Genomic DNA, 27,995 nt, shown 5'->3' on the forward strand with positions numbered 1-27,995 from the left:
TTGTTATCATGATCTATAGATATGGATCACAGTAATGAAAAACAGCATACAGAACATGGACAGCTTCTGTGAATAGGATACATGCATGAGCAGTATACAATATAACAATGTTCTATGTACACTGGTACTCCTGAGAGGAGAGGCACTGTACAGCTTAACAGTGCTACACAGGACAGAAAGTGAAAGCAACTTAGTAAGGTATATTTGCAGATATCCTGTAAGGTATTCCTGACCCATACTAAGTAGTTATTTGCAGCTTCCTAGTAAGGTATCTCTTGTCCCTTACTGTGCTATGCTCTCCCAGCAAACCTAACAGTAATGCATAAAAATGCTTTGCTCATTAGGTATGATTGTGGTGCTAGGGTCACAGGGTCATTACCATAGCACTGTCAGGGCCTTGGCACCAGCAGTATGTGGGGGGTTCAAAAGGTGTGCTTGAGGTACAGGGTTGCCACTGATCAGGTTAATCCTGCCATGCAATGGATTGTTTTTTTTTGTACTACATTGATGAGATCTGTATGCTGAGCAGCACACCATTTGCTCTCTCATAGGCTACTGCATTTAAACCAGCCTGTATTTAGTTGAGGTTGTGTTTGGTAATTGTGCATAATTCAGGGTGGGGTTATACTAACCTCCATAAAACAGATCTTGCCAAGCTAGAATCCTGTTATAATAAAATTGCTAAATTTGCATCTGAAGCCACATACAGATCACATCACTGTACTGCTCTTAAACAACTAAAATGGCTAGGACATCCTCAGCTATTACACTATAAAAAACTAATCTTTGCCCACAAATGTTTGCATCAACCTGATAAAATCCCTGCTCTCCAAAACCTTATACAACCATACTCCATTTCCAGAACACTCCATTCCAATAATAAACTCCTTTTACAAACTACCAAAGCTAAAAACTCGGTTGGGAAATCTCTCTTCTCTAATGTCATTCCTAAAATATGGAATAATCTTCCAACCACTATCACCTCAAACTGCTCCACTGTACAATTTAAAAAGCTTTAATCTACTCACTTAGTAGATGGCTGGCTCTGTTCTTGCAACTCTCCTGGACAACTCTAACCTCAGTTTATTAACCATTTCTTGTTCACTGAATGCTATTTTTCTCATATCTACACACTCCTTTCTTATGTAACTTGCTCGTCCTCATTACTTAATTATTTATACCTCTGTGACACATGTTAAAGACCTGTATTGCTCACCATTGTTCTACTTTTGATTGAAATGCTACTGGTACTTTTTATGTATTGTATTGCTACTGGAACTTTTACACTGAGTGTAGGCTACTGTAATTCTTTGTGTATTGCAGCTCTTACACTGTTAGTATTTTATTGCTGGAGCTTTTCTCCCTGGGCCTCCGCTGAAAAAGGACCTATGTCCAGTCGGACTTTCATGGTAAATAAATGTAAAATAAACAAATAAATAAATAAATATGCATGTGTGCTCTGTGCATAGACTACTGAGCTTACTCATGGGGTAAAGAAGACTGCTTAAAATGTCTTAATACACAGTACACCATTATTTGTGAGTCATTTAAGTGCAACCTGGATAACTGGATGGAAAACAGAAAATATATCCCTGGGATTCCACCCATGCCCCTGCTTGACAGCAGCATTGGGTGCTGATTTGTCTAAACATGAGCTAAACTCTTGGCTAGGCTTATAAGGGCCTCAGGGGCAATAGCCTAGTAACCTCCTATGATCCTATGATCCTCTCAAGGGCAGTCCTATACCATTTTGCAACATACATACCTTACTCATTGGCACACATTCATGAAATGACCACTATGTCCCCATTTTTATACCTTTTTGTTCATATTGCTTTAAAATCTTAAAAGTGCTTCATGTTATTAGGCAGATAAAAGTGTTGGTATGCTAAGCTAAATCTTCAGACTAAACTACACTACCTCCTAGTTCTCAGAAAAGCAGAGCCCACAAAGCATGGGGAGTGAGCTAAGGACAGTGTACATTTTCTGCAGCTCATGGTGCATTATTTTATTTTATCACCATGACAATGAATGAAAGATCTCTACCCTTATGCTTCTTTCAAACTCTGAACTACATTGGTTACCTCATTTGTTGGGAAAATACTGTTTGCATACAGTAGATGCAATCCACAATGGTTGCTGTCATGCATTAATGTGCTACAGGCAAAACTAGAACTAGAACTGGTTGGAGGTACATTCTTTTACAGTCAGAATTAGGGTAGGCTGAAGTTAGTTTAAGGCTTTGTTCTGTATCTTAGCTGGTATGTTGCTGATTCACTACACTATAAACAAATATAGTTAATGGTAAAATATAATTAATGGCAGCATATTCATGTCACACTTATGCATCTGTTCAAACCTAGAACACATGAGACACTGTGGTTGTTGGTTAGTGGGACTGTATGTTTAGTTTTTTAGACTGTTTTACGACTGAAGGTTACATGTGTTGCTTATGTAAGTCAAGACAAATTAATGTGTATACTTTCATTTGTTCTACATTGTTTGCTTTTTCAGGTGCCTCCACCCATCACAAAAAAATAACATAGGTGACAGTAGTGGAAGAATTAAGCTCACAAGCTTGGTCTCCAAAGTTGATTCTTATCCTGATTTTTCATCTTGCACTGAAACTAATTGACCATCACCCTTCACATATGTTTCCACTTCATAAAATATTCTGTTTTTTTCAGTTTCAGGAGTTTGAGTTGTTAGTTCTCTCTAGATATAAAGCAAGGAAGTTGTGTACCCTAGGTAGTACAACCATGACCATAAATGCAGTTACATAATAATAGCTTGTAAATTGTCAACATGCTCTTTTCTTTTAAAGGCACCGGTGAGATACTAAGCTGATACATTAATAATCATGTTCATAGCTTCATAGCTAGGTACTAGGCTATCAGCCCTAGGGCCTATACAAGCCCAGCCAAAAAGGTACCCTGGCTTTTGCCACCCAAGAAAATTATTTTCCTGTGCCACTGTCGAGCAGAGCCACAGAGGTGATCCCCAGGGTGAATTTCCTATTTCCCATCCAGTCATCAAGATTTTTCTTGAAGAGTGCTAATGAGGAGCTTTGTTTGATATAGATATGTAGTTTATTCCAGAGTATGGGAAGTCTCTGGGACAGGAATCTATCCCTCTGGCATGTTCTGTTTATTGTGGTGACAAGGTTTAGGTCCCTAGAGTGTATAGCTCAGAGGGATTGGGATTTCTTTAAGTGGAGCATGTCCAACAGCTCTGGGTTTGACGTAGCTTTGCATGTTAGGCAGAGATTACCTCTGAGTAGGCGATGTGCGATGGAGTAAAGCTGGAGTTTTTTTAGATGGTCTGCGTAGGGCATCTGTTTGAGGCCGGTAATCCACTTTGTGAGGTATTTCTGCAGCCTTTCCAGTTGTTGTAGATGTCTTGTGAGGTACATACCAAAAGGGGTGTTGTACTCTATAATGGGTCTAATGAGTGATGAGTAGAGGGGAACAATGACCTCTTTTTTTCTGGATGAGAAACCTTTTGTGATGAGGTGTGCCATGTGGAAGGATTTCCTGACTACTGTGGCAATATGATTATCAAAGGAGAGACTACTGTCCACCTGTGTCCCAAGGTCTCTTATCACACTTTTGGTGTTAAGTATACTACCGCCTATGTTATAGCTCATGGGTACAGAGTTTTTGCCAAAGGGGATGACAATGCACTTTTTGGCATTGAGCTTGAGGCCATGGCTTTGACACTAGGCATCTGTCTCAGTGAGCCCCTTTGGTAGGATGTCCACATCATTAGGAGTTTTGATTATGGCTCCTAGTTTGCAGTCATCTGAAAACTTCATTAGCCAAAGACCTTCTGTGTTAGTCTGTACTTCAGAGAAGTAGATACCAAACAAGAGAGGACACAGGACTGAACCCTGTGGTACTCCACTTGTCACTGGTCTGAAGTTGGATTTGGAGTCTGCTACTTTCACAGTGTGGGTTCTGTCAGTGAGCCAGTTGGCAACCCATCTTGTGACATAGGGATTTATACTTAGTTTAGTGAGTTTATCCCAGAGTGGGGATAGTGTCGAAAGCCTTGGCAAGATCTAGATAGGCTGTGTGAACCATCTTACTATTGTCTACAGCTTTGGTGACTGCTTCAAAGAAGTCTATCAGGTTTAGGAGACATGATCTGCCTTTTACAAACCTGAACTGGGTGGGGTCCAGAGTTTGGAGATTACCAATGTCTTTGTTTATAAGTTCCATGATGATACGTTCCATGGTCTTGCAGACCAGGCTCATCAGGCTAATGGGGTGGTAGTTCCCGGGATCCTTGGTGGCTCCCCCCTTGTGGAGTGGGATAACCATTGCTGTGCACCATTCAGCAGGCACAATCCCTGAGGTGAGGTGCCAGCTCGTTCTGTAGTTCATGTAGAACACAGCCTGGGATGTTGTCTGGTCCCATGGATGCTGTGTTCTTGGCTTTGGAGAGTGTGGTTTTTACCTGTACAGCCATGATTACAGGAACTTTGCATTCTTCCGGTATAGAGATGGGCTTTTTAGGGGGTGAGAGGGGGGGTAAAGTTACCACTGAACCTATCTGCCAGGATGTTGGCAATATCAGTTGGGTCTGTATATTTAGTGCCATTGTGCTGTAACTCAGAGCAGATCTGAGTGTTGCCATTGAGATTCTTGACATTGCTATAGAATGCTTTGTGGCTGTCTTTAGAATCAGTGGCGATTTTGTTTTCATAACTAGCTTTGGAGGATTTTATCAGGGATCGCAGCTTCTTACTGAGGCTGACCAGGGAGCTCCTCCACTTGTGGGATTTTACTCTCTTTTGCAACAGTTTTTTCCTTCTGTTGTACAGTTTGTTTATGGCAGGGGACCACCAGATTGGCTTCCTTTTTTGGAGGATAGCATCTTGGTTCTGTTTGGGATAGCACGATCCATGCACTCATGTAAGTGCTTATAAAGTGCAATTGTGTAGGATTCAGTCGTCGTAACTGTATTGTCCATCTGCATGTCTGTCATGAAGTTCACCACTTCTGTCTTAAGAAGCATGAAGTCCCCTCTGGAGAAATTTTTTACCATGGTTTCCTTAATGGTGGCTGGGAGAAGGATATGGATATCTAGGGTAATTAGTTTATGGTCGGATCGGATCAATAAGGCGTTGACTTCAGGTGTGGAACACAAGTCACTCATGTTGGTAATGACTAAATCTAGGATATTGTTGCCCCTGGTGGGGGTGTGGATAAGTTGATCCAGGGCATTAGAGTTTATGAATTCCAGAAAGCGTTGAGCAAAGGAGTTGGTACATGAGTAGTTTTCCCAGTTAATGGTGGGGTAGTTGAAATCGCCCATTATTAGAGTGTTTGGTTGAACCCTAATATTTTCCAGTGCATCAAGAAAAGAGGAGTGTGAATCCTGGGGCATGGTGAGTGATCTGTAGCAAGCTACAATCTGGATTGCAGTTTTGTCCAGAGCTAGTTGCACTTGGATAACCTTGGCTGCATTATGCTGAGCAACTAGCTTGGAGGTATGGATATCCTTAATGAATATGGACACACCTCTGCCTTTGGTGTTCCGGTCCAGGTTACATGGCTGAAAAAGTGTGGTATGAGTTATAGCCTGGTAGTGCAGGGGTGCTGTCTGGAGCCTTGAACCAGGTCTCAGTCACTGCACAGATATCAATGTTCTCCATTTTAAGGAGTGCCTCGATTGAGTGCCTTTTAAGATTTAGACTTCTAGCATTGAGTAGCATCACCCTCAATTTTTGCTTGCCTGTTCCTGTTACAGTGGTGAATTTGTCATTTGAACCTTGCCTAAAAAAGGCACTATAGGGGTGGCAAAAACCATAGCTAGTATCTAGAATCCCAGGGGTGACAGGTGCAGGCCATCTCTGGCAAAGCATCGTGGTCTGTCGACCATGTCATCCCAGGTAGACAGATACTGGATCCCTTTACAATGGTACCAGAAGCTTAGCAAATTGTTGAAGTCAGTCATTTTGCCCTTGTACTGCGGCATCATTCTGGGTGATGGCAGAATGCTACTCAGGGCTAGGGTCATACCTGCCTGGAATACAAGATCGGAGAGCTCTTCCATGTCTGTTTTCATGTAGTCCAGGGAGGTACGTCTCAGGTCGTTCACACCAACATGGACAATGACAGAGTCATATTTGTACTTGTTGTGGAGTGCCCTGAGTGTGTGGGTTATGTGGCAGATCCTCCACCCGACAGACAGCTGAGAGTAACCTTCTCCTTGTTTAGCCTGGTGAGTGGGACATCAGTGTGCCTGACTAAAGAGTCACCTATGACTAGTGTGTTGGGTACGTTGCTTTGCCTTATTGGCTGTGGTTGAGTGGCACACTGAGTTTGCGGGCTATGTGTCATTTGGGTTGTGTTGGGGGGGGGTGGAGGTTGCTTGCATGTCTGTTTTGGAGGTCTCTGTTGCTTAAGCAGGTTATTATTGAGAGCTTCCGTGAATGTTTTTGTGTTTCTATGTGTGGATTTTGGTGGTGTAGATTTAGTGAGACTATGTGATGAGTGTGGTGTGGTGCAAGTGTTTACCTTCTCCTCTTGACTGTCAAGTTCAGTCTTGATTGGAGAGTGCTTTAACTCCAGTTTAGCTAGATAAGTGCATCTCTCACAAGTTGTAGTGTTGGGTGGTAGGAGGAGAGGGTTGTCTGTGTACATGAGGCAATTTCTACATTGCCCCAAGATGCCCAATTTCATCAGATAGACAGGAGAGAACACTGGGAGCTGACCCTTGGACATGCCTGAATAAAAAACTATTTTCCTCTAGATAAGTGAGGAAAGTGAGTACAAGAGCTGTTTTTCTCTAAGCAAGTGAGGAAAGTAAGTACCAAAACTGTTTTCCTCTAGGTAATGAGGAAGGTTAAGTGCTGTAGTAATTAGTAGTTATTTAGTGCTTACAAGTTCTGAACAAGTGCTGATCACGAATAAGCAAATTCAAGTGCTAAAACTAAGAATCTGTATCTGGACTAAACTAGTTACAGGAAAGGGGGGAAACAAGTGCAAATGTGGGCTTTTAAATCAGAAAGTTGAGAGAGATGGAAAAACTGCCCAAATGGCCAATAACTACAATTTCTGGGCCAGAACCACTCCTTATGTGGCAGATAGGTTACCTAGTGCTTACCACTCCCACTGATAAGCTAGAAGGCTTCCCAACACAGAAAGCTTGGGGGGGCTCAGAAGCTTACATACAGTCCTGGATACAGCAAATCTGAATCTGGACTACACTAGTTACAGGAAAGGTATATATATATATATATATATATATATATATATATATATATATATATATATATATACAGAAAAGTAGCTAAAACAGCAGTCAAAACAATTCAAATGCAGTGCAAGCTAGCACACTTGAGTATGCAGCAATGTTAGACCAAACAGTTTAAAAAATGCAATTAAATTAAAAATGACTAAAAACAAGTGCAGAAGGAGTCTATTAGGTAGAATGAGGTAAAGAGATGGGACTGGGGGGAGTATCCCAGATCAAATCTACAGTGGGGCGGGCAACTGCAAAAGCCTCTAAATTTAAACAACAACAACACAGAAATAGGGAGGGTGGATATGGGAAAACTAACACCTTCAACGGAGATCTGAAAAACTATACAGTGAAGCAAAAATAACAGTGCACAACTCTGAAGTCAGCCAGTAATGATATAAAATTAGTCAAACAACAATTACCAGTACACAACTCTGAAGTGCCAGAAAAATACTCAGGTCTGTATATCTCCAGATAGTTTGAAGAGCACTCTGTCAGGACACAGGAAGGTTCCAGCAATGATATTCTAATATCCTATATCCTATAACATATCTGTTTTGACATTAATGAAGGAACTTTTGTAAATATGCTATTTTGAAAAGTTCTGTGTACAGCATTTTCTTGCCCTATATTCTACCCAATTCCCATTCCATGGCATTTGTGCTTTGTAACTAATATAATGATTTTCTTAAGCCTCATTTCATACACAAAATTATCAGGTTCAATATACTTATATTGCATTACAGTATTAAACATTCAACTCAGGTTACATACATTTTTAACATGCCTTCAAAAATAACCATACAAATGAATTCCATACAGTTTATTTTACTTTTTGTCCTATAGATGTAACATGAAATAATTATATTATAAAATCTCCTTCCTGGTAATGATCATCTCAAACAAAATCAGGACTTGGCAATCTTCACATCACCATTAATAGAAACTGCCCACTTCTACTCATAAACCTTCCAGTGGTGACCTGCACACACCACAGTAAGTCTTATTTGTTCTGATAGTTATGAAACAACACACTCATACTGCACACTTCCTTGTCTAAACACAACTCCATCATGAGTCCAAAAGTGCATGCTTGAGGGACATGGCCAAGATGGCAAACTGCTAACAGTACAAAATCTTAGCTCTGTTTTATTTTCTTTTTTGACAGGATTTTGTTATACAAACATAACACAGACGTATTTTCTTATACATTTTGAGTCTTTTAAACAAACTTGGACAACTATTTGAAAGAAAAATGAAGGTTTTATGTATTTTCTTTGATTTTGTTCCTGCCAGAAGTTTTTTTGACTGTTGTGACAGAATGGGTCACTCAAAAGTGAACGTTCAAGACAACTCGGTGAAAAAGGAACTACAGCCTATAATGGGTAGTATCCAGGTTGTTTCTGTTATATTTGAGATCAAAAAGGTCAATATAAAAGAAGATTCCAAGAAACAAACAGAAATATTAAAAGAGATCATGAAACAACAATCTCTTCAGATCCCAGCAATAGAAGACACATCAAATGGCCTGGATAGCAGAATGACAAAGAGTGAGAATCACACAGAATTCCTGTTAAAATAAAATACTTTGTTTATTGAAAGAAACTAGAGGACTTAGAAAGTAGATCTAGAATAAATAATATTAGGATATATGAAATACCAGAAAAGGAAGGAGGAGACAATCCCCCGGATTTACTATTCCTCGTTTAGGAGCAGGACGGCAGCGCACCATGTATAGTAATGAGGCATGCTGCCTGAGCTCCTAGGCTTACACAGAGTGTGTAAGAGTGCAGGGGGTATGTCTGAGAGAAGAGATCTCAGAATATATATGCCCCCGCAATGAAGAACAGCAGAAAGGGGTATGAAATGAGTGAGACCACTCATAGGTGACCACATATTCCCACCAACATTCCCCCTAGTGTACAACAGCAACAGTATATATAAATAAAATGAAGATACCCTTTATATTTTTTTTAAATCTGACTAAAGCTAATCATAGGTGCGCGGGTGTGCCCATCTCTTAGCTATGGTTAATGCAGCTTAAATGGCTGAAGAGGATATCAAGGAAGATATATGCAAATGAAGCAGCATAGCAATAGTGTAGTAGGCAGAGCATTCACCTTACGAGCAGGCATTCCCGGTTCGAGACCCACTGCAGCACATACCATTTCCCATGGCAAAGCATGTTATGAGTAATATTTATGTTGCATAACCCACTAAATAACATATTTTCATGAACTAGAGTACTGCAGTAAATGCACATGTGAGATGTCAGTGTCATAATGAATAAGGCAGTAGTAAGCATATTTAAGCACTAGTAAGCGGGCTTAAGCTTGTTTGCGCAGTGGTAAGCAATGCCTACACTGGTTAAGTAATTGTAAATGTAACTCGCTGTAAGCAGATGTAACGGCAAGTTACCAGTGCTTACCGTCATGCAAACCCGCTTACAAATGCTCAAAAGTGCCTTAATCACTCTGTATCCAACGGACCTTGTTCTGCCCATCAACAAAATAAACAGCCATGCAAATCTCGAACCCAGGACCTTATACACCATAGTCACAGTAGTTAACCACTAAGCCATCACAGCAGTATAAAAGAATGAGGTATCAGCAAACAAAACTGAACCTGTGAAAGGAATCAGTATACAGTCATATGTTCCATAACCCACTAGATAACATAAATATGTGAACTGGAGTAAAGCAGTAAGCCCAGAAGTGAGGTGTAATTATAAAAGAGTGATGAAGTCCCCAATAAAACTCAAGGACCCCATAGAGTGTACATACATATTAATCATGGATACCAGGCAGATATATAAGATGTAATGAATAAGAAATCAATGTCAAAAAGAAAAAATAATGCAAAGTCTAATGTAAGCAATGCTAAGCATTGCACAGGCCAGCTTAGGAGGTGTAAGCAATGTGTAGGCCAGATAACTCAATGTGCCCAGTGTTATACCCCTTTAAACAATACCAGCCTTAGTAAAGCAGGTTTGCCCATAGATAAGCCTTTTCAAAACGAGCCAATCACAGAAAAGTGCGGTAAATCGGTCCTACGTAAACCCAAGAGGCAGGAATACATCTCGTAACTGGTTGTAGCTTCCCCTTGCAGGCACTATGGCAGTAAGGGGAAAAGGTGAGCACTTTCAGGTGCAGCGCTAGTGCATCCAGGAGTCCAAGGTCATGGCAGGACTCCTTGTCAAAGACCATGATCAGAGACTGCTGCAGGGCCAGTACCAGGGCTCCCAATATAAGGCGGAGGCCTGGGACTGTCTCAGCCATGACATCAACAATGCCACTGGCATACCCTGAACTGGTGAGCAGGTCAGGTGCCACTATGCCAACCTGAAGTGGTGTAAGGGGGTCCTCTAAGAGGCTAGAGCATCAGGGGATGTTCCATCTGTGTGTAAGTATCACCCCAGTATGTGTGTAATAATTGCCAGCTCAGGTATATCATGGATAGGTATGGCTAAATATTACTCTTATGTCCACCACAGCTGCTGTGGAGTGGGCCGCGAACCAGGAGGCCCACATCAGTCACCTGGCGAGGTTGTGACATGAGGCAGGTCAGTAATACTCATGCATTTACTGTCATAGGAAATAAAAATAAAAGTAGTAGTAAATTAATTGCTTGTATAAAACTTGTATTGTTCAAGGCAAGTACTGCATACACTAGAGAATATGTCAGGAAGAATCTCATATTGTTTGTAAGTCAATAAAAGTGTAATAGCCTGAGAAAACAGGTCTAACTGCTGGACTGCATGTGTATATCCTGGTATCATACGGTAATGTAGATATGCAATCATGTAATAGTACTGTAGTATTAAGCACTGTTACCCACACCATCCACCATAAATTGAATGTGTAGGCATGCCTGTATATGACAGGTGTAATCCCCAGAGGACATTTAGTACAACTGAGAGACACATAGAAAGTAAACAGGGAAAACTCAGACAGCAAAAACCAAATAGCACATGCAACTGAGATGTGAACTGTTTTTTTTTTAGCACACACAGCCACGGTTCGAATCCTGCCAGTGGTAGCAGTCTGCATACAGAATCATGCCCCACAACTGTACAGATATGTCCAGAATGTCTATCTGTAGGTATCAACCTGTCCCACTGGGAAATCAGTGGGATTATCCCAGATGTATAGGCAGCAAACAGGAAACACTTTACTATCCTTATAGTAATATCCTTATAGTAATATCCTTACTATATGAAAAGGAATTTAGTTAAAGGCCAGATGAACAGGGCATCCAGAATAACTAGTGAGGACGAAACATTTCTTGAAGAGTTGAATATGCTGATTGGTTTGTTCTCCAAGAGGGGATACCCTATGGATTCATTAACGTTGACTAAGACTGAAATATTAACTAGAAGAATTGTAGATTTTAAACCTATTCTGTTAGACACTGAATTTGGAATGGCTAACACCACGAAGAAAAAGCAAGCATCTAATAGTTCCCATGTAGGTTTGGTACTACCTTATAATGAAAAATCAGGAAAATGTAAGGAAATTATTCAAACAGGTTGGCAAAGCATATTATCTGAAGATATTATTAAAATATTGGGGGGGGGGCAAGATTTATAAACAGTAGAGGCTCAAATATCAAAGAACTGTTGGAAAGGAAACCAAAACCCACTAGCCTGATACCAGCTAAGATGGCTAAGTGTGGAAATTGCAAGGCATGCAAGGTTATTAATGATGGACCATCTGTGTCATTAGGGAATTTTGAAGAACAATAGCAAGCCCTGGCTATTGTAATTGTAATACCTGTATGGTTATATATGCAGCAACCTGTTTATCTTGCATTGCTTTCTATATAGGAATGACAACTAGAAAACTGAGACAAAGAGTATTGGAGCATGTAAGAGACATTAAGAACAAAAAAGCAACAAACTCTTTATTTACTCATAGCCAAAGATGTGCAAGTTTCAACAAATTTATATTTTTTGTTATAGATAGGATATACAAAAAAGACTTTGGGGGTGATTATCAGAATATGTTAGAAGTAAAGGAGTGTTTATGGCAAGTTAGACTGGATGCCAGTACTTTGCCTGGCATTAATGATGTTGTCTCTTTGGCTTGCATCTTAAAACATAGGGCTCTCCTGATATAGCATTTTTAAATAAATTTATTAGAATACTATTATTAGAACATCATTCTTAGAAAAACGTGGTTTGAATCTGTTTTTTTTATATAGTAAAAACACATACATGTTATATCTCATATAGAGGTGTTTTTTTATAAAAACAATTTATTTTCGGTTATGTACTAGAATTTAAATTCACAAATGATTTATAACTGCAATTGGTGGCTTAACCATGAAGGGTTAATATATGTGAAACTAACAGAATAATTATCTATCACAATTATTTAATTGAAAGTTTTTTCTCATTTGAGAATGTTAAATTGAAAGTCTCCTTATAAACGATCTATAACAATCAAATAACTGACTCTGAGGATGCCCTCTAATGAGTGAAAGCTCTTAGTCAGTTACAGATGGGAATATATGGTTTTATTGTTTTATGTATGGATCATTAAAGTCGCTGTGGTTTTTACTTTTGGCTACACTGGAATTTATTTTTTACTGGTGCCATCAATGTACCTGCATGCTATACTTATCACCACTGTGGTCCCATATATGCATGTGTTCTGTTTGCTGTGCAACTGTTCTGTATCTAGTGTCTGGGTTTATGGGACTATCTATGCATGCTGTTATACCTAACCCTGGAATGTGTTGATTATTACTAACCCACATATGATGAATTGCAAACACTATAGCATGCTTGGGAAGGCCGGTCCCAGCGGACCCACCTGTCCCACCTCAGCTGGCTGTGGCACCGGGTACCAACATGTCTGGGGCTCAACCTCAGATCTCCCTGTCCGTTGGTCCTGCACCACCTTTGGGTGAAACTGCTTCAGGGAATGGGGCTAACATCCCCCGGGAGTGGGCACAGACAAGCACCTGTCACCCGTCACTAGGTCGGGGTCATGGAGCATAGAGAGATCGACCAGCAGTTTGGTGATCTTATACGCCAGCTCAAGGGCCACGTGTCATGATTACAGAGTCAGCCTGGCTCTGCAACTCAGCCCCCCAGCACAGCCACCTTCGGGGCTGTGAAAGTGCAGTGGTGACTGCCCATGGGTGGGGACCTCAGTCCCACTGTTACCACTAGGAGGCTTGTGGACTTGCGATATCCCAACACCCCTACCCATCAAGGAGTTTACCCCCACATGTGTCATATACCTCCCCTATATGCATCTTGTTCACCTTGTCTATTAACCTACCCAACCTACCTCCCCAAATATACCTACTACCCCTCACCAACATCCCACTTTCACCTGAAAAAAAAAGGACAATCTGTTCCCACAAAAAAAAAATCTCACTCCATACATAGCTGTCCATTTTGCACATGTACCCACTGGACACATGTAATCTGGTCTACTTGTCATCACAACTTATTATTGTTGTCCTCACCCCTCTCCCAGGGGTTTGAGTTTCCAAATCTACCTCCAAATTTAGTGTATATGCACAGCTGTTGCTGTAGAAGAAATGGGCAGCTATGGACCTTAACTACACCCTTCCTGCACATCCCAGATAATTTTCCCTACTGTCTTTCCCTCTTTGTGCCCCTTTTTTCACCACTTTCCTATCAACCCCTTTTACTTTTCTTTTAAAGAAATTAGCACAGGGGTAAGCAATGCCTACACAGGTTAAGCAATTCAGAAGCTAACAGGGTATAGGAATCTGTATCCGGAAGTTAGCCGTGCTTACCTCCGTGCAAACCCATACAAACCCACTTACAATTGCTTTAAAGTGCCGTGATCACTCTGTATCCAATGGCTCGTGTTCTGCCCAGCAACTAAATAAACAGCTTCTGCAAGGCTCGAAGCCAGGACCATGCACACCATAGACAAAGTGATTTACCACTAAGCCATGCCAGACATACATAACTTGGATGTTTTCAAAAACATATCATCCAACCCAGTCATGCAACAGTACAGAGAATGTATTCCAACATTTAGATGTATGTGTGTTTGTAAATATATTAATATCTAAACAGATACAACATATCTATATATGTATGTATATATATATATATATATATATATATATATATATACATATATAGAAATATATATGAACATATATACATGCAAAGGCCTACATCATCACATATATATGTCTACACCTATATGTCTACATATACACAGCAAGTTACATATATGTAAGCAGATATATATCAATGTAGGTATATACGAACATAGTTATATATATGTAAGCAGGTATATATATATATATCTATATAGGTATATATGGCCATACATCTGTAGATAGCAATGGTAGATTAACTAATACATATATGTCCACATGCACCGTTAATGGGGTTGAGAGGCCCCAAACAATATAAGTCTTGTTCGAATAGGTATACCCCCCACAGCCAAACACATTTGCCCTGCAATACACTATCCAGTGTTACAGATCCCATAACCAGGACCTGATATGACATGGGCACAAGATGTTAACAGTACTTCATCCCATCTGTATGATGTCAGGCTGGTATTGGTAACATATCATGCAGTACAGTCTGGCTCCCATAGGAAATGTAAAATGTGGAAGCTATCAACTTCCCCAGGATGCATATACACAGACACATATATGCAGATACAAATACATACACACACACACACACACACACACATATATATATATATATATATATATATATATATATATATATATATATATATATACATATAATTAGCCACTATGCCTACAGTTATCACCTTAAAACTGGACACTGTATGGGCCTCCCACACAAATGACAATCGTTGCCTGCAACATATACCCACAGAGCGGTCATAGGATAAAACACCACACACAGGTTTGCAGAAATGGAAAACCTTTATTTGTGTACTATTACAGTTTTATATGCCATGTCATATAGCTGTTCAGACACTGGCATCCATATAAATAGAGTAATGCAACTGTGAAACCGTTATACTAATACAGTAGTCTGGAAAGGTTCCCAACTGTTGCTGTCCAGGCCAAGCCCTTCAAATTGTACAATAATAAAGACAGACTGGGCCACAGGATACCAAACAATCAACAGTAAGTTATGCAGGTGTATAGTTCAGCAGCTTCTATCTACACTCTATACAAAATCACTAGGTGATAAAGACTTCAGGTGACCAAATGGGATGTCACTGTTACATAACAAGGCATAAATGACACCATCACAAGCACACTGACAAACAGAACAGTCTGTATGGCAGGAGGCAGTATGCCTGCATTAACCCAATGTATGTAAGCAATGTAAATATAGATGAATTGTATGGTACTGTACATCCAGATACCTTAAGGCAGCTCACTCCTGATACCCCCACATTTTGTAACAGCCTAGGTTATTTATGGTGCATCCACCCCCACAAAGACTCAATAATACAGGGCCATATACCACAGTTACATACACTGGCCTCTGGAGTGCATAAGGGCACACATGTATTGTGTAGGTGAAGCCCACACACATATGGCCCCAGCCCCACCATATGTGTGGGGGATGAAACAGCAGTGGACTGATGGCAGCAATGGCAGTGTGATATACACACAGTCCACAACAGAACAACCCCTAACAGCAAGTCATATGTGCAAAGCTTGGTATGTAGTTAGAGGACAGAGGCTGGAACACAGGCCCATATGTGGAAAACTGTTGCCATACACTAAGCAAGTCACTTGCGTTACAGGATAGTCTGCAACATACCCTTAGTCAGGGAATTGAGGTTAGAAACATAAATGAATGTAGCCATGTACTAATAGCACTCATCACACACACTGCCAGTGAAATATCTGACACAGGACCTTTGTAGTGGACAGACAGAACATGATAGGCACACCTCTGGTTACCAAGAAGATAGTCCCAGAGTTGCGAGCTATGCAGACAGACTGCATTCCATGTTGTAGGGAGTAGAGTGTGAGGCATATTTGGCAGGTGGTGTAGCCATCCAGCAATGATGCCTTATAGCTGTTAGTAACACTGGTTGGTTGTGGTCTCTATAATGTTATCCATTTTTGTTGTAGGTGTACATGTGTCAGCACTAGGATGCCCTGTGCATATGATGATACCTGTGCCACATCCCTGTCATCCATACCATCAATGCAGGGACAGGCTGATATGGTTCTGATGCACATGGTGATTGTATTACAGTGTACCACAGTACTGCAGTGTACCATGTTGTAGGGAGTAGAGTGTAAGGCATATTTGGTGGGTAGTATAGCACCCAGCAATGATGCATTATAGCTGTTAGTAACACTGGTTGACTGCAGTCCCTATAATGTTATCCATTTGTGTTGTAGGGGTACATGTGTCAGCACAAGGATGGTCTGTAATCATATTCCACAATGGGGTATGTCATTGTGCTGACACCATGGCTGTGACATATCTGGGGTATAGTCGAACCCATTTTGCAGGTTACTAAACTGGTTATTGCCTGTGTCACATGGACAGGTGGCCCATTGAGGTGTGTATACCCTGCAACCTGATGTAGACCCATCCACATACATGCACACTGTTACTTGGCAACACTGGGACTAAACCTCTGCCTAGCTATGTCATGATACTGACTTGTGTGGCTTACATTGCACACACAGCACAGTGTTTAGGGTGAGGTATGTCCCAGGTTACATGGTACATGCAGAACATCCACCGACATGTACAGTATGCTAATGGGGGATGTAATGGGTGTGTTTGGATGATACGTAGTGTGACATACTGTCATATATACATTTACAGACACATAACAGCCAGACACACACATCTGAGATACCAGGGCCTATCGCTGCTAACTAACTTGACCGTGGCTCCAATGTGTTACAGGTAGGCTGCACACATCACATGCATAACTAGCTTGGATTGTGGTAACAGTTACCTGTATGATTGACGATGACAGTGGTAACCATAACGTGGTACATGGGCCATATGCCTGGTATACCTTGGTGTAATAACAGTGTACACAGCACCCACATCCCCCACTGGATATTGTACTCACTGAAACCCATGATGACACTCTGCCATACCCATCATCACACATTGGCCGCAACTGCGATACAATCCATAGTATACCCCAACATTAGTACTGCAGGGATATGCATCTCATGCACATACTACACATGTAGTAGAGCATCAATCAAGCATAGGTTGCCTATACATATCTAGGCTGGATACCTGCCATCTGCACATCTGTACAGGGCCTGACAGTCATCAGCTTGGCAGGTAGCTATGCAGTAGCATGAGTGCGTTGACAGAGCAGTAAGAGTATATACTGTGACACAGCTCACACACCAGGGATACAACAGGGAGGCCTCATGTCCAGCCATGCTTGCAGGTGTGCCTGTTGTCAGTACTACATTAAGCACTCTGCTCTTGCCTGGGCACTGTCAACAGTAGTACTGCTATGACACACTACATGCTAGTGTGACAGCACATACCCTGGGCTATTACACCTGTATGTAATACATTCACACAAATAACAGTGGAGCATAGGCCTCATATATGTCTGTGTCCCACACATGACACTCACACCCCTTGCTACTGTAATGACAGCACATAGGTGCATGAATTCTACATGACATTACATACACTTATTACAGGTTATCAGACTGGGTTGTGTGTCCTGGTTACCAGGGCTAATCTATGCTTAGCAAGTATCAACATTGCTGCAATATAACAGTCAAGCTAAGTTGCGCACTGGTAAGCGCTGCCTACACTGTGTAAGTGACCGTACGTTTACCCATAGCTTAGCACCACTTAGCTTCACGCAAACCCATGCAAACCCACTTAATGCTGCTCAAAATTGCCTTAACCACTCTGTATCTAACAGCCCTTGTCCTGCCCAGCAACAAAATGAACAACCCTTGCAGGTCTTGAATCCAGGACCTTTTAGACTGAAGTCACAGCACTTAACCACTATGCTATGACCACTGCAAAGACTGCTGTTGTTTTACCAATATAGCTGTCAATACACATATTGAGTAGTATTGAACATTTGCATGTAATTCTTAAATTGTGTAGTCCTTGTTATTAATGTGACTGTTGCATCACATATGTTGGTTCATCATAATGCGCACATAGCAGATATATATGGTGAGATACATGTGAGAGGGTATACACAACTGTAACGTTTACTCATGACAGGAATATGGTCGTATACATATAATAGGTCTATATACGTCTACATGTACATACACATGTATACTCATACATAACTCTGTATACACATCTGTATAGTGCCACATATATATGGCCATGAGTACATCTCTTCATATGTACATATGTATATATATGGATTCCTATTACAAGAATGAAAGTTCACTACTTTGAACTTGTAATATGAAGCCTCACTTATCGAAAGTTCACTTAAATGAAAGTGAACTTTTGCGTAAGTGCACTTCACCAAAAACACTGCAGCACAGTGGAGGACATAAAAAACAAGCTATTTCCTCTACTATGGTGTGATAGTCACGGACCTTAGGGTTAGGGCACGGATTAGGGTAAGGGGATAGTTAGTAAAGCTATCCCCTTACCCTAACCCATGCCCTAACCCTAAGGTTTGTGTCTATCGCACCATAGTGGAGGACATTGCTATGTCCTTCACTGCGCTGCAGTCATCAGGAACCTTAGGGTTAGGTCACAGGTCATGGTAACGGGATAGCCCTATGGGCTATCCCCTTACTGTGACCCGTGCCTTAACCCTAAGGTCTGTGAGTACTGCACGGATGTTCAGTACAACACCCGTTCATTGTACTGAACTTCGCATAAGTGCACTTTCGATTAAGTGCACTTTTGCTGCGGTGAGCATTCCATGCACTATTTTGAATTAGTGAAAATTCGATCTAGTGTATGGAACCCATATATATATATATATATATATATATATATATATATATTTATATATATATATATATATATATATATACATATATATATATATATATATATATATATACATATATATATATATATATATATATATACACACACACACACACACACACACACACACACACATACACACATATATGTATATATACATATGTGTATATATAGATATACGTATATGTATATATAGACATATGTGTATATAGCTGTATATGTATGCACATCCTATGTGTACAGATATGCCTAGTTATGTTGGTATATGTAGATATCTATAACTATATGTGCATACATATCTATTCTGATATACCTACTACTGTTAATATATATGAAGATATCCATGCGTACATGTGCATATGTATCACTATCTCTATATGTGTAGACATATATTGCTCTGTATATGTATATATCTGGGTGTGTATATGTATATCTGTGTACATATACATATCCATCTATATATGTCGATATGTATATATGTAAATATCTATATAGATATCTGGATAATTATATATGCAGATATTTTTACCATATGTCCTGAACATGGAGTGTAGCCCTACCTCAGCCCCTATAGTCCCCACTTCGTAATACAAGGGGATGTCATGTATGTATAGCAGGATATTAGTAGACTATTGCTACTGTAATAGGGATTGTCTTCACAGACATGGTGTGCGTGGAAGGTCACATCTGCTTTACACATGTGCGCCATTGGCTACTGACAGACATCCTAAGGACATCATAGTACACTACAGCAGAGATATTGGCCAATATATGTGGACATTCTGACACACTCTGGACAGTCCAGAGGTATACACAGAACCCCTTAGTGCAAAACATGTGGACCAAGCCTGACAATATGGATGTTAACAGCCATGTAGATGGGTATAACTCATAACGACTGGTATACATTTGACCCCATAGGTTATGCATTCACACACCCCTGTCTGTCCTGACACATAATAACCACTGGTATAGAGGTGCCATGGCCACATACTACCAACTAGATATCAACATACATTTGTACAGCATCCCACTGCTCTGTCTGACATACATGACTGTTAAGGGAGGCCCAGTAGCAGTACATCTGGCAAGTATCCGGAAATGACATTTCACTGAGTAAGTACACTAAGCTGCTAGGCATGTAACAAAGCACTGTACAGGCTACAGGCAGACTGGCTCAACACTGGTCTACATCTCCTATGGGGAAATGCACATGTACCTGCATATATAGCAGGCTCTACAGGCATGTCACAGCACAGGGTAAGATACACCTGTATGAAAGTGCATAACCACAACCAATGTGAACACAGCCACAGCCACATATGGTAAGCTAGCATAATATTACAGTATATGGTCTATCTGTTCAACACCATCCTCATATGTGCCACTCACACACCAACCCTACATATACTGTGCCGCTACACAGTGTGGTCTGATGCCTGTATGTCATATGGGACATATGTGTGAATGGCCCTACAAACATGTAAGCCAATATGGTAACATACAGTGGAGCAGCATGTAACATCAGATAGGATGGGACCGAGAACAATGATATCTACCACAGTCTATACACAGGCCAAAGTACATATTAACAATACACACACTGTCAACATTCACCATAAGTACATAGACATCAGTACTGCACACACAACCACAGAATGTCCAAGTTATGTCATCAAATATAACCCCTACTGTACATAACATGTGTAGCAGTCTGATATCTCACTGGCTTTTTATCAGATATGATGACACTAATTATGGTGTACAGCACATATGCACCTCTTAATGCATGACATATGTACAAAGGTTGACAGAGTTGTGGCTGGAAGCATATACACAGGGCCAATATTGACATGTTGCTGTGATAACCTCATACATTTACTGCTGAAACAGGGTTTGTTGCAACATATGTCCTATGAGGGATATAAAGTAAGTAACTGTCACAGCTTTCACCATCTACACACTGCAATCCTCACACTACATTCTGCAGTTCACAGATAGATGATCTGTGTGTAACACATGAAACCAAAGGCACCACACATTGCCCAGTCTGCAGATGACCCTACAGGTGGGGATTCCTCATAAACATAGCACTGACATGGCAGGTATTAAAACATGTAGGACAGCCATATCCACACACACCCTGTTAAACCAACATTACTTGAAATGCAGTATAGTAGCACTTACAGTCTGTAGTCAGGTCAGGCACATCCCCCTCCTGTGGGTTGCCCTGCTTCCACAGTGTATGTTGTTAGAGGTAAATCCCCAATCCATCTGAGATGCTGTTTACAAAACAACAGATCTAGTTCCTGCTCACAGTGAATTAAAAGGGCCAACAATAACACGATGTTCCTATTTATTGGAGTATGTTTCCATGCAATTGACTATGGGAATGCTACCACAGCTGTTCCACATGCAATCAGCTAGAGGAGGGCTGCAATTTATGCAGAGGCCATCAGCTGATCATAAGCATCACTTAAAATGCACATGCTGCTGCTTAAGCAAAGCAGGTGTATGTCTCCACATCCACCAGAGATGGAGTGAGAGAGGCAGACAGAGGCAAAGACAAGTCAGGGAGGGGTGGGAGAGTAAAACTTAAGCATGTTTGTGTCATACACCTACCAGCACAGGGTATCAAACCCCTGATGACTATGTAGTGTCATCACATTTCTGTGCAGTTATTGGATGCACCACATAGGTTACATGTTGTGGAGCCCTCAGAATGTATGTGTGATGGTGAGTGACATCTGCAACAGGGGTATGGTAGCTATACGGTAAGTGTAGTGTAGTACATGGGTCTGTCCACATGAACAGGTGCCAGCATCAACACAGCCACATTCTCACAGGGACACACACACATTGACACACTTGGCATGGCCAGAAATACAAATCATCTCTAGTGAGAATGCCACAACACATTACAGGGGTCATATGGAGGTTATGTGGGCAAAGGGTATCAGGGAGGTGTCTGACATTAAACAGCATACTTCAGTATGACAATGGGGGTTGTAGTGAGCGTGAATGTGAACATATGCATCATACAACACACACACACACACACACACACACACACACACACACACACACACACACACACACATGGTTCCAGTACTGACATGCATGGGTGCATTGATTCACAGGTGTGTAGTGGTCAACTGTGCCAGATGGCTATACAAGGCTAGGTGATGGGTATACCTTGGCATAAGGCCACATGACAATTGTCTGCATTGTGGCTCAGGGGTGTAGTTTTTGGATTTGCCCACACAGGTTGGTATTGTATTCACCATCCAGTCACCTGGGTGAGTATTGCATGTGGCCAATGCTGTGTATTGCTTGCCATGTATGTGTCCCTTAGTCCATGACATGGATGGTGTCTGTGATGTGCACACCTCACACATGCATGTACAGTGACATGTGGAACTGTATCTGTGGTGTCTGGCCCATGTTGTGTACACAGATTATCATCAGATGTGCCAGTCCTGGCCTCATGTGGCAGGAACTGGTAATGGACAGCAGGTTTACCCTGCACTTACATTGATAGCCTGCTAACAGCATTCCCTGGTGTCAGTGGCATCTGTCCATACAGGACATGTTTTCAGATATGGTATGTCCTTTGTGGGTCACATTTGATGGCACCACAGGTGTTGCAGATGTCCATTGGGGAACATGGGGAAGGTGCACTGTCTGCATGTGCATGCCTATTAGACAGATGGACAGGGTGCTGTGCCCTCTGTAGGCCATTGCAATCACTCCATAGTTACTATCAGTGGGCAATATGCAGTGTACTACCAACATAGCGGCTGTTGCCTATGCAAGTGTGCGTGTGTATGAGACATGGGTTGAGAGTGTTCTCTGGGTAATACTAAGGTTGCTAACTTTGTTTGCCTGGCCTTGATGTCACATGTATGGGTTTGCACCCCAGCCTCTCGGCTATTTCACATCTGTTATCCCTGTACAGTGGACATTATGATATATACTAGGGCCACCATATAAGAAATTAGCAAAATCCACTCCAGATTGAGCCCAGTTGTTACACATTCACAACCACCTCCACACAGTATACACGTTACAAACACAGAAACACACACCTGTCATATCTGGGATTAGAACTCCTATCTAACTAGTTTATTACAGTACAGCACTATGCAGTTATAGTAAGTGCCACAGAGATTACAGGAGTACTCCTTCCCCAAAGGTATATTTCACATTGGATGACATCAGCAGGATTGCCAAAGTAGGGCATTTGAATTGTAGTGAGTGTGGCTAGGCTAAAATACATTGCATCCTACACAGACACAGACAAAACATCCATAACCAACATGTATGGGTATAAAACCCCTAACAGAAGTCTATATCACAATACAGCATGAAGCTGTTATAGGATGCACCATGGGGATTACAGGTGATCTCCTTCCCCAAAGGTGTATTTCCCAAGGAATGACATCAGCAGGATTGCCAAAGTAAGACATTCAAATTGTAGTGAGTGTGGCTAGGCTAAAATGCATTGCTCCCTACACAGACATTGAAACACACACAAAGCATCCACAACTGACATGTGTGGGTATAGAATCCCTAAAAGGGGGTATATATCACATACAGCATAAAGCTGTTAGAGGATGCACCACAGGGGCTACTGGAGTCCTTCTTCCCCAAAGGTGTATATCACATTGGATGACATCAACAGGATTTCCAAAGTAGGACATCTGAATTGTAGTGCGTGTGGCTAGGCTAAAATGCATTGCTCCCTACACAAGCATTGAAACACACACAAAACACCCAGAACTGCCATGGGTGGGAATAGAACCCTATTAGGGTTTTATATCACAACACAGCAGTACACAGTTATGGCACACACTATGGAGATTCTTGGGATATATTCCTCTCAGAGGTGTATTTCTAGGTGGATGGCATCATCACCCTTACCAAAGTAGAGCTTTCGAATTGTATGGAGTGTGACTACCCTAAAAAGCAGTGTGCTCTACACAGACAGACACAAACAGTTGCCAAGTCTGGGATTAAAACACCTACCTAACTATTTTATCACACTACAGCAGTATGCAGTTATGGCACATGTTATGGAGATTACTGGGCTACAACCTTCCCAGACATGTATTTCTAGGTGGATGACATCAGCAGCCTTAGCAAAGTAGAGCATCTCAATTGTATGGAGTGTGACTACCCTAAAAAGGATTGCTATTTCCACAGACAGACACTTGCCATGTCTGGGATTGGAACACCAACCTAACTAGTTTATTGTACTACAGCAGTACGCAGTTATGGGATGTGCCACAGAGATTACAGGGCTACAACTCTCCCAAAGGTGTATTTCTCAGTGGATGACCTCAGCAGGCTTGTCATAGTAGGGCTGTGGGGAGGCCAGTGTGTGTGCATGGGTGATAACCCGTTCATCTAGAGGTTGACACACCACATGCAGGCACACACAGGGTCATATTTCACAAGTACGTGTATACAGTTGCTAGATGACTACTTCCTTGTACAGTCATGTTGCACAGCCAGCACGTGCACCACATTGTCTGTAATGTTGACAGATACCGGTGGCTAGTATCTGCAGTGAGTGACATCTGAACCTTATGTGGTTTTGCCCCTTTGGCTGTGTGCTGGGTGGGACAGACCTGGATGGCTCCTTGTCACAGTCACCCTCTTCCACACATCTATGTACATCTACCTTCGGCTTATTATAGTGTGTTGTCCTTACATATATGTCTGTATTCCTATCCACTGTGTGTGCATGGCATGAGTGGTGCATACTGAGGAGTGTCTGCGCTAACATCTGCGACTGCCAGTTATGTCTGGTCCACTAACGTTTGCAGACATGGCCTTCATGTGTTTAAGTGTGTGAGCATGCCCAGTATGCCCATCTGTACTGAATGCTTGGATTGAGTCCAGGTAGTTTGTACTGCAGTGCTGACCTTTGTGTTGTACACCTACAGGTAGCATGTTGTTTCTGCAGGGTATCCGTTGATCATTTGGCATTGACTGTTACTACATTTCTGCATAGTATGGGAGGGCACACTTGACTGTTATTACATTACTACGTTGGATGGGGGGTAGCAAACCTGGCACTTGTACACATTTCCTATGACTGTACTGGTATGTCAGGTACTCAATTTCATTCTGTATTCTTACCTGTCATGCTGACTAGAGGCATACCAGTATACTGCAGATCTTAGCTTTGGTTGCCCTACATATTAGTGTCTAGCTTTCTACCCTTCAGAACTAACATCCCAATGCCTGACCTGTTGTAGTCTGTCTGTGTAGGCCTGGTGGGTAGGTTACCCACAGCCATCATTCAAAGGCCATAGCACAGGCTTGTTTGGGTTTGTCTACACCTGTCCTGCTGGCTGAGACTGTTGTTGGGTATGTGAACCTCCCTGACTGGCATGTGTGAGTCATATGGACACACATGTCACCCAGCACATTTCCTGCAGTGGGTTTTGTCACCCTGTGTAGTAGTGGTTACTGTGGTGACTCCAATATGTGTTACAGATGTCATGGTGCCAGTATGGGTGTCTATTTTCTGCTGCCATAACATTCAGCCACCCAATTTCCTTGCATGCTCACATCCATACCATAGATACAGTTAATGACACATTCTACTCCATTTGGCAATTGGTAGGTAGATTAACTTCCCTTGTGGGTGTGCCAGAACTGCGGATGGTGCTGGAGGGCTGCCTATGTTGGATGCACATAATACACTCCCTATACATCGTTGAACACAGGTAGTGTCATCTTTGGCATCCCTTTTACTGTATGTGCGACTCAGAGAGAGGTGTCAATCCCTGGGTCCCTACTGTGTCAGTGTATGTGCTATGCATCTCCTTGCCATGGCCTTGGCATACTGGGCATGCCTCCATCTGCCTACTGGGGCAGGCTCAAGTTGTTCCTCCTCTGAGTCACTCTGTGCCTGTGCAGGCCTTGGGCATTGGTGGGGAGCTGTGTGGCCCTGACCCATGCTATTCCTGCTGCAGCTGTTTCCACAGGATCATATTGTGTAGCATGGCACATACCATAACAATTTGGGTACATTTAGCTGGTGAGTACTGCAAGGCTCCACTGGATGTGTCCAGACACTGGAACCATGACCTGAGCATCCCAAACACATGCTCTATTATAACTCTGGTCTGTGGGTGTGCCTCATTATGGCATTATTGTTCAGGTGTGTGTGCATTTCTGATGGGTGTCATCAGCCACGGCTCCAGTGTGTAACCAGAATCTCTCACTAGGTGACCGTAGGGGGATGTCCCCATTAGCAAATCTCTGGTACAGCTGCATCAGATGTCAAATGTGGTAATCATGATAGCTTCCAGGACAGCCAGCACACACATTCATTATAATGCCCTGGGCATCACAGACGACCTGGCAGTTGATGGAGGGGATACCCCTGTGGTTGATATAGGCCCTAACCTCATCACCGAGTGGTGCTTTGATGCATATGTGCGTGCAGTCTATAGCACCCACTACCTCAGGGTATTCTGCTATTTGGTGGAAGAGATGCATATTGCTGGCCAACACCTCACGGGTGTTGAGGAAATATACGTGCTCACTGGCATGTGCTGACATGGCATCCAGGAACTGGTGGAATACTCTGGATGCTGATGCCTGTGAGATCCCCATGATATCCCCAGTTGAGCTTTAGGAGGTACCTGTGGCTAGTATTCCTAGGCCTACACATACCTTGGTATTCACTGGGATGGGTTCCCCTCGGTCAGTTTGGTGTGCCAGGCATGGCCGGCACAGCACAACAATTTGCTGTAGGAGGTCCCTGTCCACCCTATAGTGCTCCACAATCTCTAGCTCATGTAGCTCCTGGTAGGTTACCCTGGGTCTATACACTCTTCTCCATCTCCTGACTGTGGGTTGATCAGCAGCATTCATATCCTCACCACCCTCAGCCTCTTGCACATATTGCTCTATGTTGCCTGCTGCAGCCCCTCTCATTTTGTCGGTTTGTTTGTTAAAATTTCCCCGCTTGTATACACCGGTGGTGTAGACTGTGGGAAAAACAGAGGGGAAGGTGTTTGCATAGTTTATAGTAGTGTTCTGGGCTGGGCTGGTCTGCTGCCTGTGTACTTGGCTGATTCTGATACATTTCACCTGCCAGGTATGCTAGTTTTCCTTGATTACCTTCCTACTGCTGCTTTCCCTTCCCATTGCCTTCCTGTTTAAGCCCGGGGCCGCGCCGTGCAAACAAAGTGCGCAAATGTGCACAGTGCTGCTATTTCCTGGTTTAACTTCTTTTTTCTTCCTTTAAAACCCAATGTGAGGCAGGCACACCTGCTTAGGCAATGTAAAGCATGCTAGGCAGATTCAGGCACACCCCCTAGCTTAGCTGTGCTAAGCTAGGAGCAAATCCGAGCCACAGGGCTCCAATCTGCTTACTGTATGCCTGACATACACCCCCATGATGTCAACTAACTTCGAGGCTTGCACCAAGCTATTCCTACTCTTACACTGTTGGGACCTGACTAGCATGCTGGGGAAAACTGGGATTCACTATCATTCCCCTCATTTGCATAGGATTCCCTGCTAATGCTTAGTTACATGTCTCACACTGAGCCTCCCCCCTTAGCAACCACTACTCACTGCCCATGTTGTCTTCTTCCTGATATTGACTTGTATGGCAGAATAGTTATTTTAGTTAGAATGCTTAATTTAGGTTTATTTTGTTATTTTCCACTCGATCCCGTTTGCGCGCCACTGCCCTACGCTTAAACAGCCAAGATCGGCTAAAAAAAAAATAAAAGTTGATATTTTTATTTTTTTGTCATTTTGCAAGTTCAATGGCCTTATA

Source organism: Protopterus annectens, chromosome 2.part0 (assembly GCF_019279795.1).
Source record: "Protopterus annectens isolate FY-2018-M chromosome 2.part0, PAN1.0, whole genome shotgun sequence".
Taxonomy (NCBI): Eukaryota; Metazoa; Chordata; order Ceratodontiformes; family Protopteridae; genus Protopterus; species Protopterus annectens.